The sequence below is a fragment of the Eucalyptus grandis genome, chromosome 3 (assembly GCF_016545825.1).
Source record: "Eucalyptus grandis isolate ANBG69807.140 chromosome 3, ASM1654582v1, whole genome shotgun sequence".
NCBI lineage: Eukaryota > Viridiplantae > Streptophyta > Magnoliopsida > Myrtales > Myrtaceae > Eucalyptus > Eucalyptus grandis.
The window spans coordinates 47,051,254-47,064,629 of record NC_052614.1 but is presented as its reverse complement, the minus strand read 5'-3'; the positions used below and the strand labels follow the sequence as shown (position 1 = coordinate 47,064,629).

At 43.3% G+C, this 13,376-nt stretch overlaps 1 protein-coding gene across 1 annotated transcript in view; it reads left to right on the top strand.

Moving 5' to 3' along the window:
- Positions 1-13,376, top strand: part of LOC104437580 (disease resistance protein RPV1) — an 89,816-nt gene that overhangs the window by 32,718 nt on the left and 43,722 nt on the right. The gene's annotated exons all lie outside the window — the stretch shown is intronic.

Genomic DNA, 13,376 nt, shown 5'->3' with positions numbered 1-13,376 from the left:
TCTCGACAAAAAGAAATCCATAATGGACTTTATCTCAAATAAAGACTTTGCGAGCTTGTATATCTCACATGCCACTTTCCAAATCATAATCAGGGGCATCTTAGTCTAAAGACTTTTTTCTTTTTTCTTTTCTTTCTTCGTTTCTATGTTTATCTTCTTCTTTCCCTCTTCCTCCTGTTGACTCTTCAGTTCATCTTGTTGTTCTTGAACGCATGAGAATCTTCATGTCTCCGATCGTCAGTGAAATCCTTTATTCAGGTTATATGATAAGTTCTTCTCTGAGGTGCCGGGCCCCCTTAATTCAATCTTTTTCTGTTGCGTTCCTCTACCGTAGACAATGGAAGGAGATGCATTGTTTCAGCTCAGAAAAGATGGCATGCTCTGTGTGATGTCCCAGTGTAGGACTATTAACCCCTCATGTCCACAATGGAGAGTATTACAGAATGTAAATGTATTAGATTGCAGAACCTTTAATGCCCACCTCATCCTCGGCCTTATGGAGTGTCCTAATGGGATTTCGCCGTGCCTTTTGCGAGTCGAAGGTGCGCTTAGATCATTATGTCCTGCTGAGTTCTTGTCAGCAAAATTCATGTCGTCCATTGTTCAACTTGAAAAGAATCCAAAGTTCTACCAGCATGCTCTTCGAATTGGCTACATCTCATCAGGACCGGGTCCTGGGTGTTTTTATCGGTTCGCATGAGTGATGGATTTTGGATAATGGGCTTAGACTGGGGTTTATGGGCTAACCTTGCAGGCTAAGGTCCGATGAATTAGACTCATGCAAAATGGAAAATGGATGAATTGGGCATTCTTTATATTTATGTATTTATTTATTTTGGTAAGTTTAAAAAATGAAAACTTGAATTAGTTGGCTAAAATTTCAAGTGTGGATGGTTAGTGGTCAATGAACAAAACTTTGGACATGAATTACATGCATGCTAAATATTTGATTATTTGCACCATCATATTTAACAATTATTGGATAATTTAATTGGATTTTCAAATTTTTTATTATATGATTTATGAGATTAGCCTTGCTATTTAATAAGATTGTGATTGACAGTAATTTAATTTCAATACTAACATCTGAAATTTAAACAGTATATCTACACAAATAATTAAAAAAGTCATTGATTGCCTTTTTCTTTTTTCACGAGGGTACTTTTCCACGGCCAATGAAATTTGAATTTTCTTTTTGTTCTCCAACTTTATCATGATGTTGGAGATCAAAAAAGATAAAAGGTATCCATGATGTATTTGACCAAAGAAAAACTTTATCATGATGCGGATCACATTTCGTCCTATTTAATTCTTGTGGGTCACTCTCTTTTTCTTCTTTTTATCCGAGTCACATCGTGTCTGCCACCCACTGCCACTTTTTTATTGCAGTCCTCGTGACCTGACATCTCTCTCTCTTCACTCGCTACCCATTGCGCACGCGCAGACAATGGGTGCAATACGCCCACGCGCGTGGTACACTTGATTATTCTACTCGCTTGTAGTTTGGGTGCAAGAAAAGTCCAGTAAGAAAAGAAGGATCCCATGGCGATGATACCAACCGCGTTTTTCATGTAGCGAGGGAACTTCTTTTTAAAAATATTTAATTAAAAAATCAATTACATAAACGTTATTTGATTACCAAAAAAAATGCTTTTTGATTCACTAAAAATCTGAATTTTAGTGAAATAAATAAATAAATAAATAATCATAAGAGTCGCATTTCATTATAATTGTTCATAACTTGCGTCGTTGGCATGACTTACCAGTGACACAAAGAAAATAATTTAATCAATAAAAAATTATTGCTTGACAATTTTCTACAGCACCATTGCATTTTTATGTAATATCCCCCAAAGGAATTAATTTAATTTAAGGGTTAATACCCTAAAAAAACCCACAAATTAATACACTTGTGACACATTTACCAAAAACTATTTTTTTGATCATGAAAAATCCCAAACTGGGTACACCCATAACAAATTTACCCCGATTAACCATAAAAAAACCATAAACTTGTATATTTATGACAAATTTACCCCAAACTAATTTATTTGACCGCAAAAAAACCCAAAACTGATAAATTTGTAACAAATATACCTTCGCTAAATTGGATAATACCACAAACAAATCACGAAAATTGTAAACTGTGACAAACGGAGCATAAAATCCCAAATTGGTATACCAGTCAACTGTCATGTGTCATTTAACTTAATAATTTGACAATAAAATTTAACGAAAACTAACGGAGGGTAAATTTGTCATAAGTATATCGAGTTTAGAGTAAATTTGTCAAATGTATACCGTTTAGAGTTTTTGATGGTCAAAAAAATAATTTGGAGTAAATTTGTCACATGTGTACTAGTTTGAAGTTTTTCGGGTATTAACACTTAATTTAATTTAATGAATTCAATAAATTAACTCACATACCATCGTCATTAGGCACAAACATGCGCCAACAAGGGACCTTCGCGGTATTATAAATGGAATCGGACATCGCCATCCAGCGAAAAAGAGAGAATCTAATTTTTATTAAATTAATTAGTGGAGAATATGATTACCAACTAGGAGCATTCTCATCGGTTGTCTTTTTTTTCTTTTCTTTTCTTTATTAATAGAAAGGCACTCAAGTTAAAAAGGCATCTGCAGATGCTCTTTCCATGCGCCTCCCCATATCGTTGTGGAAATTACGCATGCATTAAGGGTCCATTCGTTTTGCGAAAAAAATCATATTTGAAAAACATTTTGCTAGAAATCATTTTGCGGGAAAATGACTCTATTTTCCGGTGTTCGGTTTGAAACCCAAACTTTGAGTGGAAAATATTTTCTACCGTTCGTTAGTTAATTTAATTATTTGGGAAAAATTATCAAAAATTGAATTTTAATATTTTAATTAACAATTAGTTTTATTTTTTATATTTTTAAAAAAATGAATTTTAATTATTTGTATTTTAAAAAAATCGAAATTTTATTATTTTTTCCTTTTCTTTCCTTCCTCCTTCCTCCTCCTTCCTCCGCCGCCGCATGCCCGACGATGGGTCACGCCCGCGGCCGATCAAGATCCGGTCGCCAATCCAGGCAAGCTTGAGGCTCGGCGATCTCCCTTGAGCTCGCGGAGTTTCGCCGTGCTCGGCGAGCCGCGAGCTTGCCAAATTTGGCAGCGGAGCTAGAGCTCGCCTCGATTGGGAGCCCGAGCTCCGCCCGCCAATCCGCGAGCTCGGGTGAGGCCCGAGCCTAGCCCAGCTCGCCGGATCTAGTGAGGCAAAGCTCTCGCCGACCTGGGGCAAGGCTCAAGCTGGCTTGCGGCTGGTCGTCAGCCACAGTGGCAACCCTGAAGTCCATACCATTTTGTTTTTACGACGTCCATGGGCTTTTTTGACCAATAATGGCAACATTATTAATGCCCCCTTGAGTATAGGCACCTCATCCTATAAACATGTTCCACACAGTGCAGAAGCTCAAGTTTACAAGTCCTATCCAGGACCTGTTGGATGTTGTGAACATCAATACCGAGAACTCCAGAAAATCTTGTATTAGGAAAATAAGATCATTCCTGAAGTTGCATGGAATTATAATGTACCCACTGCATGGGATCATTATGACCTAGCACCAAAAGCCACGATAGCCCTCCAAGAATACATACAAGCTGCATCATCACGGGAACATGAAATGACAGACACACATGACATTATCCAGTCCTCTCAAAACCCCTATGCTAAATGGGAAGGTCCTCTTTCCCAAGACCCCTATGATCAAGGACATTTGTCCTTATCTCAAGGTATGAACACATCGTTCTAAGCATAGCCATCTAATTGGCATCAGTCAAGCATTCCTGTAGATACTACAGAAGCTGACAATACGGACTGGGCACAAGAGGAAGCATCTGCATCTACATCATATCAACTAAACCAGATCCTCTCACCAGAAGACCTTGAAGCCCTTGAACAAAAATATGATGAGCATCTTCTAGCAACAGTGCACAGCTTAAATGACTCGGACTATAACTACAATGCTCGTGACAGACGAGACTGTTGAACAAAACTGATGTCCGTACAATTTCACTGTAGCAAGTTATTGTTCACTTTTACTGTAGCAGCACGCTAGGAAAATCACTATTCACTGTCACTGTTCATACCATGCGAATAATTCCCGACCGAATGCTTTCGGTGCCTCTGTTTGTTTCAGGACCTATGACCTTGGTCCTTGTGTGGGTGTGACCTCTCATTGCCTATAAAAGGCGAGGAGGATGTAATGTGTTAGGCAGAGTCCCTTGAAGTAAAGTGAGTGTGTTTTGTGAAACTCTCTCATGGTTTTCTAAACTTCTTCTTCTTCTTCTCCAGCCTGGTAGGATCCTCTGAGAAATGCAGCTCGGATAGTTAGAAATGTTACCGTCTTGGTTCTATTTGGGTGTCTCTAGACTCTGAACTAAAGAGTTGAGTAGTTTTTTGGTAAAAGGCTATCACTGAAAGGCTTGAACGAGAGTTGTTCGCCTAATGTGGGAAGGCATATCTCTAAGAAACTGACTCAGTCCTCCCTGGTTCTAAGTCTAGGTCCAACTAGGGGTGAGCACGGTTCCCGAGTAGAACTGGGAACCGGGGAACCGAACCGGAGGGTTAGGTTCGGTTGCCCGGTTCCAAAGACACGGTTCCGGTTCCGGTTCCCAGTTCCCTTTTTCGGGAACTGGCGTTCCCCGGTTCCGGTTCCGGTTCCCATAGGAATTGGGAACCGAACCGGCCATAATTCTGAAAAAAAAAAAAACCCTAGCTTCCCGCATGATTTCCCCCCGCGATTCTTCCCCCTTCCTCTTTCTCTCTCTCTCTCTCTTTCTTTTCTCCACTTTTCACTCCTCACGTCACCTCCGCCCCCAACTTTTTTCTTTTCTTCTCTCTCTCTCTCTTCTCTCTCTTCTCTTTCCCCCTCTCTCGGCCAAGATCCCACCTCTTCTTCTTCCTCTTGCTAGCTTCTTCTTCTTCTTCTTCTTCTTCTTCCTCTTGTTGGTCTTTGCTTCACCCACCACCACACCGCCGCCCCACGCCCTACTCACCACCATCTCTTGGCCACTGAACCACCACCACCCATCACTCGTCCGATGAGCCATCTCGTCATTGAGGCCGACGAGCTGTCACGCCATCCGCGTTACCCCTCGCCGCCACGAGCCGCCGCCGCCGCTCGCTCGGCCGTCCAGGCCGTCGTTGCTTCGAACAGCCACCACCTCCGCCAGAACCGAGTTCTTCCCCCCTTGGCTGTGGGTTGAGCCTTGACCGCCGCCATCTTCGCCGCGCCGTTGGTGCTGCCGTTGGTGCCGTGAGACTCGTGTCTTCGTCGCCATCGCCGTCGCGCGTGCTCACCGTCACCAGGACCTCCCTCGAAGATCGATCTGGCCACGAACGATTCGATGGCGAAGTGCCGGTGGCCGGGCTTCGCGAACCTCGCTCGCGGCTCGATGAATCGTATGGCCTAGTCGAGGTTCCAGTTCGCCACCTCCATCTCGCGAGCCATTGCTTTCGCGAAGTGCCTCACGGATCGTAAGGCGTAGTGGAGGACTTGGGCGAAGTGGGTCGGGCTCAACGACGCGAGCTTGAAGCCGTCGAACAAGGGCGAGACGCCGCTCGCGTTGAGCTTCTTCTCCGACGACCAGTTCTCGGAGACGAGCTCGTCGAGCTTCCTTCTCAACGCGGAGATCTCCGACTCCTTGCGCTCCGCCTCGGTCTCCATCTTCTTCACCGTGATCTCGTACGTCCTCATGAGGCTCTGCTGCTCCTGAATCTCTGCCAACATCAGCGTCACCTGTGGGGAGAGGTCGAGCTCCTTCTTGAGGAACTTGATTACGTTAATTCCGACACTGGAAAAGATGAATTTAATATCATGCGTAAGGCTATTTCTCCAGATGAATTTAATATCATACGTAAGGCTAATTTAGATACCCCTGACAATAATGAAAGGGGAAGAAAATGGGGAGAAATATCTGCTTCTCTCTTTTATATCAGGTCATTCTTTCGTTAATTTTTCAAAACTTTTAGATATGGCTGTTGGTAAATACTTGTACTAACTTGCATGCCGACTTAAATTGACCCAACTCCATATTCTCTGTTATTTCATTTCTTTCTTTCTTTTTCACTTGTTCAGCCTATTGTTTTCGATGCTCCAACAACGCCAACACCTTCAAAGTTTTTGGCTGACATTGAATCACCAAATTATATATTAGACAATGAAGAACTATGAATTTAGTTGTCTATTCGAATGTAAAAGATTCACATTCTTTGTGTATTGGCAGTACCGAAAATGGAGGGCCAACTATTGAATTATTTCGGCTTTCGGATATTCGCGCTCACTACGAAAATGAAATCAAAAAAAAAAAAAACTGTTGGAACCTGGAATCGACCTGGAACTGTGACAGGGGTAAGTTTCGAGTTTTCGGTTTTGACGGATAGGTTCCGGGTTCCAAAATTGAGGAACATGTGGAGGGGTAGGTTCAGGGTTCCAAACGAAATCGAACCTAGGACCAGGAACCGCTCACCCCTAGGTCCAACCAATGGTATCGGAGCTACACTTAAATAAATTAAACTAATCACCTAATAATACTTAACATAAACTAAACCTTCCTAAGCATCATTAACCATCTAATCAAGATTTAGTGAGCTAAACTCACCCGATTAGTGAGCCGAGCGGTTCCAAACGATGGGGACACAACGAGGATCGACTTTCCTCAAGGTGGGCCGAGCTTTCGGGGTTGAGAGGCCGGCCAAAATGGGCTAAAACCGAGCTGGAATACCCATTTTCCAGCTACTGTTTTAGGGCCGAAGGAGGGCTGATCCGGTGTTGGTTTGGGTCGGAATGGGCGAAGGAGAGGCGCGGCAGCTCGAGCAGTGGCTCACGGTGGCCAGGCGGAGCCTTCAGCAGCCTTGGCGACAACGAACAGGCGGCTGGACAGTCGGATGGCGACGCTAGGCGACGGACGAAGCAGTGACGGAAAGGGCTGAGCAACTTGTGCGTGGGACGGCGTGCGCGGACCGGCGGCGACGACGACGGCAACGGCGACGTGCGGCGGCGTCGAGCAGGTGAAAGGGGGCGTTGAGTGGCCTAGTTCCAGTTGCAGCTCCTCTCTCTCTCCTCTTTTCCAAATCCAAGAAGCCAAGGTTGAAGATGATGGTGATGGGTGAGGGGAAAAACCCCACTTTTTGAGGGCCAATGTGCTATTGCCACTTGTCCAATTCTTCTTCACTTTAGCCCCACCATGATATCACCCGACGTCACACTCCACTAACTCAAATCCTCAACATCTTCCAATGGGTGCAATTTCTTTTTCCGCCGTGGCACACAAGTTTCAAATTCTTGTAAATCCATTTCATTCAATTCTCTTCTAATTGAACCGAATTGAAGTCCATAAATTAATCCAATATCACAACACTTCAATTCACATATTTACTTGACCATAGAACCATCTTGAGTCTCAAAAGCACAACCAAAAGTGGGCCTACTAATTTCCCGAACCAAATTAATCATACTTTGATTATTTTGATGAAAAACTCGGTTTGCATGAAAAATCTTCTGAAGATGAGTCAATGTTCCTAAAATGATTTGTGACACACCAGGACTCTCAATTTCTGAATTCACTTTCAATTTCACTGTTAATTTCACTATGGCACGATACTAACGCGTCCTAATCTACCGGGTAGCTTTTAGAAATTTTCGTGCATTTGACCTGTGGTTGATCATTTTCAAGCCACAATGTACATCTTTAACACATTTGCGACTCTCGGTTGTCGTGGTAATCTCAATGTTTCAAATACGGGAACAAGATACCAAAACGACAGAAAAGCCAAACCAGGTCTTGACCGACAAGAATTGTGCGATATACTCGATCACATGCCTCGTCGAGTCGACCTATCTCTAGTTTCTAATCGATTTTTAACTATGTCGTAATGACCCTTGTAGATTAGTTCGGTCGAAAGGTCGCTTCTTGGTCAAATTCTCGAGTCTAATGTATTAGAATCTCTTAATGGCTTCACCTGGTAGACTAGTTTACACATAAGTAATCGGCTCAAGGAAAAAAACTATATGTGTGCAGATAAAATGCCTATCTCATTTTATTAAAAACAGAACTGGGAAATCAGGATGTCACAAAGGTTAACCTCATTTCGATTTGGCGAGGTCGAACTAGCCTAGCCATCGACGAGGCTTGGCCTCATTTGGGCCATTCTTTGGGCGACGCCGCCAATCGAAGGTGGCCCGGCGAGGCCGAGTCTCGCCTAGCCACGGTGAGGTCGTCGACCATGGCCATGGCTGGCTACTAGCCAAAAGAAAAAGAAGAAAAGGAAAAGAAGAAGAGAAGAGAAGAAGAGAGAAGAGAAAGAAAAATAAATTATTTGTTTTTTTTTTTTATCCTAGGGGAACCCCGTACAGTAGATAATTGGCGAAGTAAACCCAGGGGGACGCTAGCAGATGACCTATCACCTCAACATCCCACTTAAGACACCAAATACCTCCACTGGGTTTTAAATCCTCACCTTCGGAGAAATGATCAACGAAACTCTTATCCAACTGGAGCCACCATTTGGTGGTATAAATTATTTGTTTTTGTTCTTTTGATTCTTATGAATTATTTTTTAGAGTAAGAAACTTTTTATTTTTATTTCAAATATATTTTCGAAAATAGAAAAATAGGTCTTTTGTTCTTAAGAATAAAATTTTTATCAAACAAATTTTTATAATTTTTCATTTTGAGAATAAAAGAAGAGAAATAATTATTTCGGAGAATCGAATTTTTTTTTTTTTACTAAATGGAGCCGTACTCGAGCGGTGCATTTTCAACTTTGGGTTCCAGCTGGAGGACACTGACCGAGCTTACCTCTAGACTAGAGAACTCGTCCTGCTATGAACATTATTAGATAACACTATAGATTGCATTTTACCCATGAGCAAGACCGTTGACCTGTGGGCACCGGCTAACGCGCTTGGACAATCAGAGGGAAAATTGTCGTCTAGTCCCTGTCCCACGTGATTAATAATTACAAGAAGTCATTACAAATGCTAGAGAAAAAAGGACTATTCCGTTGTTGGAATCGATAAAGCAGATGCAATGAACCGATTGGTAGTCCCCTCAAGTCAGTCCCATTCAACCGGATCGATAAAGACTATGCAATGAACTGATTGGTCGTCCTGTCAAGTCCTGGTTTTATATTTTTGTTTTTACTTTCTCACCTTGGAAAACGAGGATCCCCTCCGAGAAAATATTGGGTACGTCTTATGTAGCCAGCGTGGCAAACAAGAAGGCGGTGGGAGCGCGACACGTGTCCTCGTGGGACCCATAAAGTCAGGCGTCTGCTCCTCGACTCAGCGCTTCTTCCTCTCTCCTCTAACTCGTCTCGGCTGGTGGCTCGGCTCGGCTGGCAAAAGAAAGGACGTCCTCTCCTCCTGACCTGCACGCTCTCTCTCCTGTCAGAGCATTTATTGCGGAAACTTTTGTCTTTCCTTCGTTTGAGAAAGAAAATGGCCGTTCGTTCCTCTTTCCCTCTCCATTTCTTTCCTTGAAGCATTTTTGAATCTGAAATCCTCTCTCCGCGCTCGTTGTTGCTCCGCCGTGCATCAAGCGGCCGTTCTCCTGCCATCACCGACGAACCACATTACGGCCGCCGCTACTCCGGTGCTCACTCGCTTCTCTCTTCGGGTTCGTTGCTGCTCCGTCATTCGTTCCGGCGTTCCCGGGATCGCAGATGCAGCACGCGGAGGAGAAGCAGGCCTCTTCGAGCTCCCTCAACGTCGGCGACGTCGCCCGCCAAGCGAGACCCGCACACACGGAAGGCTCGGAGGCGAGGTTGCTGGAGAAGCTGGTGCTGAGCTGCCTCGTCGTGTTCGACGCTCCTCCGCCTCCCTCTCGCGACGTCCGCTCTGCTCTCTCTCTCCCCCCCTCTGCGAAGTCGTGACTCTCTTCCAGCGAAACGCGACGCCGACGGCCCTCCACCTCTGCCGGTTGACTCCGTCGCCCTCGACTCCGACTCCGACTCCGACGCCGACGCCGACGCCGCCTCCTCCCTGAACCCGACTCTGACGCCGACGCCCCTTCGCCGGTTGCCTCCGTCGGCGTCGGAGTCCGTCGCCCCGACGCCGACGCCTCGACCTCCGCCTATGCGCCTGACGCCGACGCCGACGCCGATGCCCCTTCGCCAAGTCCATGCATCGCAGAAAATGGTGATGCCGACCCAACATTACTTATTCAGTTATTTCCTTTTGCTGCTGCCGAAAAGGAGAGACAAGCTTTGGTGGATGCACTTAGAGCTAGTGAAGCTGAATGCGATGCTATTGATGCGAAGATGCAGGAGGTTTTGAATGCACAGATTGCTGCTGAGGATGAGTGTGTTTCTCTGTTGGAGAATTTCTCTAAGGTCAGTGACAACATCTTTTTTTTTTTGGCTACACTAATGCTTGATCCTAGAATGAATTAAGATAGAGTGAGCTCTATAGTAAGAACTTCGCACCACAGGGCAACACAATCATTGGCTGGAGCAGATTGATACACGTTTCTGGTTTTCTCTCTGTCTTTATAAACTTGCGTGTGTGTAATGGTACAAGCCTTCCTGACTGGATGTTCTTTATATTCATGCTTGTGCTTAGCTGCCCCTGTTGAGTGAAGGAAGTCGTTTGTCAATTTTCATCTTTCAATTGGCAGTCGGGTTCTCAAGGTGAACATGGAAAGACTAGTTTTGTCAAAGTGCTTCAAGGAAAATGAATGGAAAACAAGAATGTCTCTTGACCATTGTTGGGTTATGGTAGATTATAGGCATGGTAGTGGGTGCACTGCATGTGTGGTGTCATTGGTGTGCCCTTGCGCACAATTGTAGCCCTAGTTTTTTTATTTTGAGATAGCCATGGTTTTAATTGACTTGATGTAAGGTAAACTAAAAGCTTTCAGCAAGTCATATTGATCCCATGGTAGTCTCTGTTTTGCCAATCCAAGTAGACTTTTGGATAGTGACTGTTTTAAGGATAGCCGTGCTATCTCTCTCTGAACTTTTTCATTAACTGTTTCATCTGTCCCTACAAAACATGAGGTTGGATCATGCGTACCACGAAAAACTTTCTCGTAAGCTATCGATTTCATGTGGTAGCCAAATTTAGTTTGAAGCAGAATGACTGACATTTTTACCTCTTATCCTGCAGGATGCAACTGCTAGTGCTGACCTGATAGAGAAGAAGGCAAACTTACTGCGTGCTGAGGAAATGGACAAATGGCTTTCATCAAGTGAAGATTTGGAGGTGAGGAAGATGGAACTTGAAATCGAGTCATATCTGATAAGTGAAGCTCGTAAAGGAGTGAATGTTTCCATCGAGCATTCAATTGATGATGACAGTAGAGAGAAAGAAAAACTTCTTAAGAAGAAGGATGTGTTGTTGGATGAATTGGAGAAGCTGCTTAATTTAGTGAGAGAGAAGGAGAAGCAAATTGCTGAGAATGATGCTTCCATTGAAGCAGTAGAGAAGCGCATTGCTGGTGTGGTCTCTGGATTTCAGGACATGCAATCAGATATTGGTGCTAAATATGATAGAATGAAATCAAAGCTCTCTCAGGTTGATGCCGAAAGTGAAGCTTTATCTATAAAAAGAAAGATATTGATGACGTACTCTCTCAGGAAGATAATAAAGGAGCAAAGATTAGGGAACTTGGGAAGATTGCTGCAGATGAAGCAAAAGCATACAATGAAGCAGCAGGATTGAGAAAAGGTTTAATGCTCTGCATTTTGGAGTACAGAGAAAGTAAACTGGGGCTGATGAAGACTGAGGAGAGATTTTCTGAAGATGTCATGAGGCTCCAACAAGAAGCTTCCTCTGCAAGAGCTTCTTTACAGGTTATTTTACTTTTTAGCTATCTTACTCTTTACATGCAAACGACATATACCTAAAAGGTGGTTAAGCTTCACATGCTTAATCTACTATAATTCTGGCCTATGGAGTCTACATGTTGCAACATTTTGGAGAATTTACTTCCAGTCTTCTGAATCAGTAATGCTTGAGGTTCATGTTTGATTATCCAACCTAGGATGAGTGTTGGTTCATGGTTAAGATATACTTGCTGAAGGAATATTCTAAAGACACAGGCAGTGAGTGACTCCTACTTTCTTTCAAAAGTTTGTTTATGCGACGTATTTGTTTTTTTTTTTTTTGGTGAAAATAAGAGATGCGACGTATTTGTTAGGAAGCCTTAATCTTAAAAGTTTAGGCAACTAGGGATATGTAGACAATGTATGTTGAGATCTACTGTTTCCCCTCACAGAAAAGCTATAGCTTGCGAGTGAGACAGTGGATGTAATCATGAAATCAAACTATTGTAGAGCTGGAGTACTGTAACGGGAGAAATAGGAAACAATAAGCAAAAAGAGGGAGCAACAGGAGAGTATAAGCAAAAGCAGAATTTGATCAGATTTCAAATCTTGCAGTGAACTCCAATGTTGTGTCAGGAGACCTTTATCTGAATTTTTGTCCAGTCTAGTGGTCAGGGTATTGTGTTAAGCATGTTCTTTAGCTATAGCTTCAGGACGAAAATTCAAAAACTGAATACTCGAAATTTATTTGGCTCTTCAACGCATCATTTGATTAGATTCTTGTCTTTTGATCATAGGAACTGTCTTCAAATAAGTCCAGCCTCCAACAGGAGATAGCTTCATTTGAGCAGAGGATACTTTATGTGGACAAGAGACTTCCAGAACTAGAGACTGAGAAAAGGTTGCTGCTGCTGCAAGAAATTTCAAAGAAGCTACACGAATAGCTGCTGAAGCAAAGTCGTTGAGCAATGAGAAGGAAGGAACACAAATCAAGCTTGAAAGAGCCACTATGGAGCTTGGAAAGCTTGAAGAAGAAATTAAAGAAACTGTTGATAAATTGCAGGAGGCTGAGGAGCAGATCTTATTAAGGGAGAGGGATTTGGCAGTGGCTAGACTCCAGAGGTTACTCATAACTGCCAGTGCTGCCAATGCTGAAAGAGCTGCTGCTGTGGAATTGGGTGACCATGAAGAAAAAGACATTTTACTTGCTGAGGCCAAAGCTGCAGAATATGAAGCCCAAAAGCTCCAAGCGGTATATGATTTGAAGGAGGAAGATTTTGGCAATCAACCAAAACATTTAATCCCTATGGAACTTGTTTATGATCTCAGCGGGAAACAATTAGCAGAATTAGCTGCATCTGTTCATCTCAACCCAGCATCATGATGACAAAGTGGATTTTGAGATGACTGACCTTTTTTGGCAGGACAGGCTTCTGAAACTCTGGTCACATGTATTCAAGGGGATTAGCCTGGAAGTTTCATCTCACCTTTGGCTAGACGCTTTCAAACCTCAGTGCCTAGAAATGACAGTTGTGGCATTCTTTGGTCTTTGGCCAGTAGCAA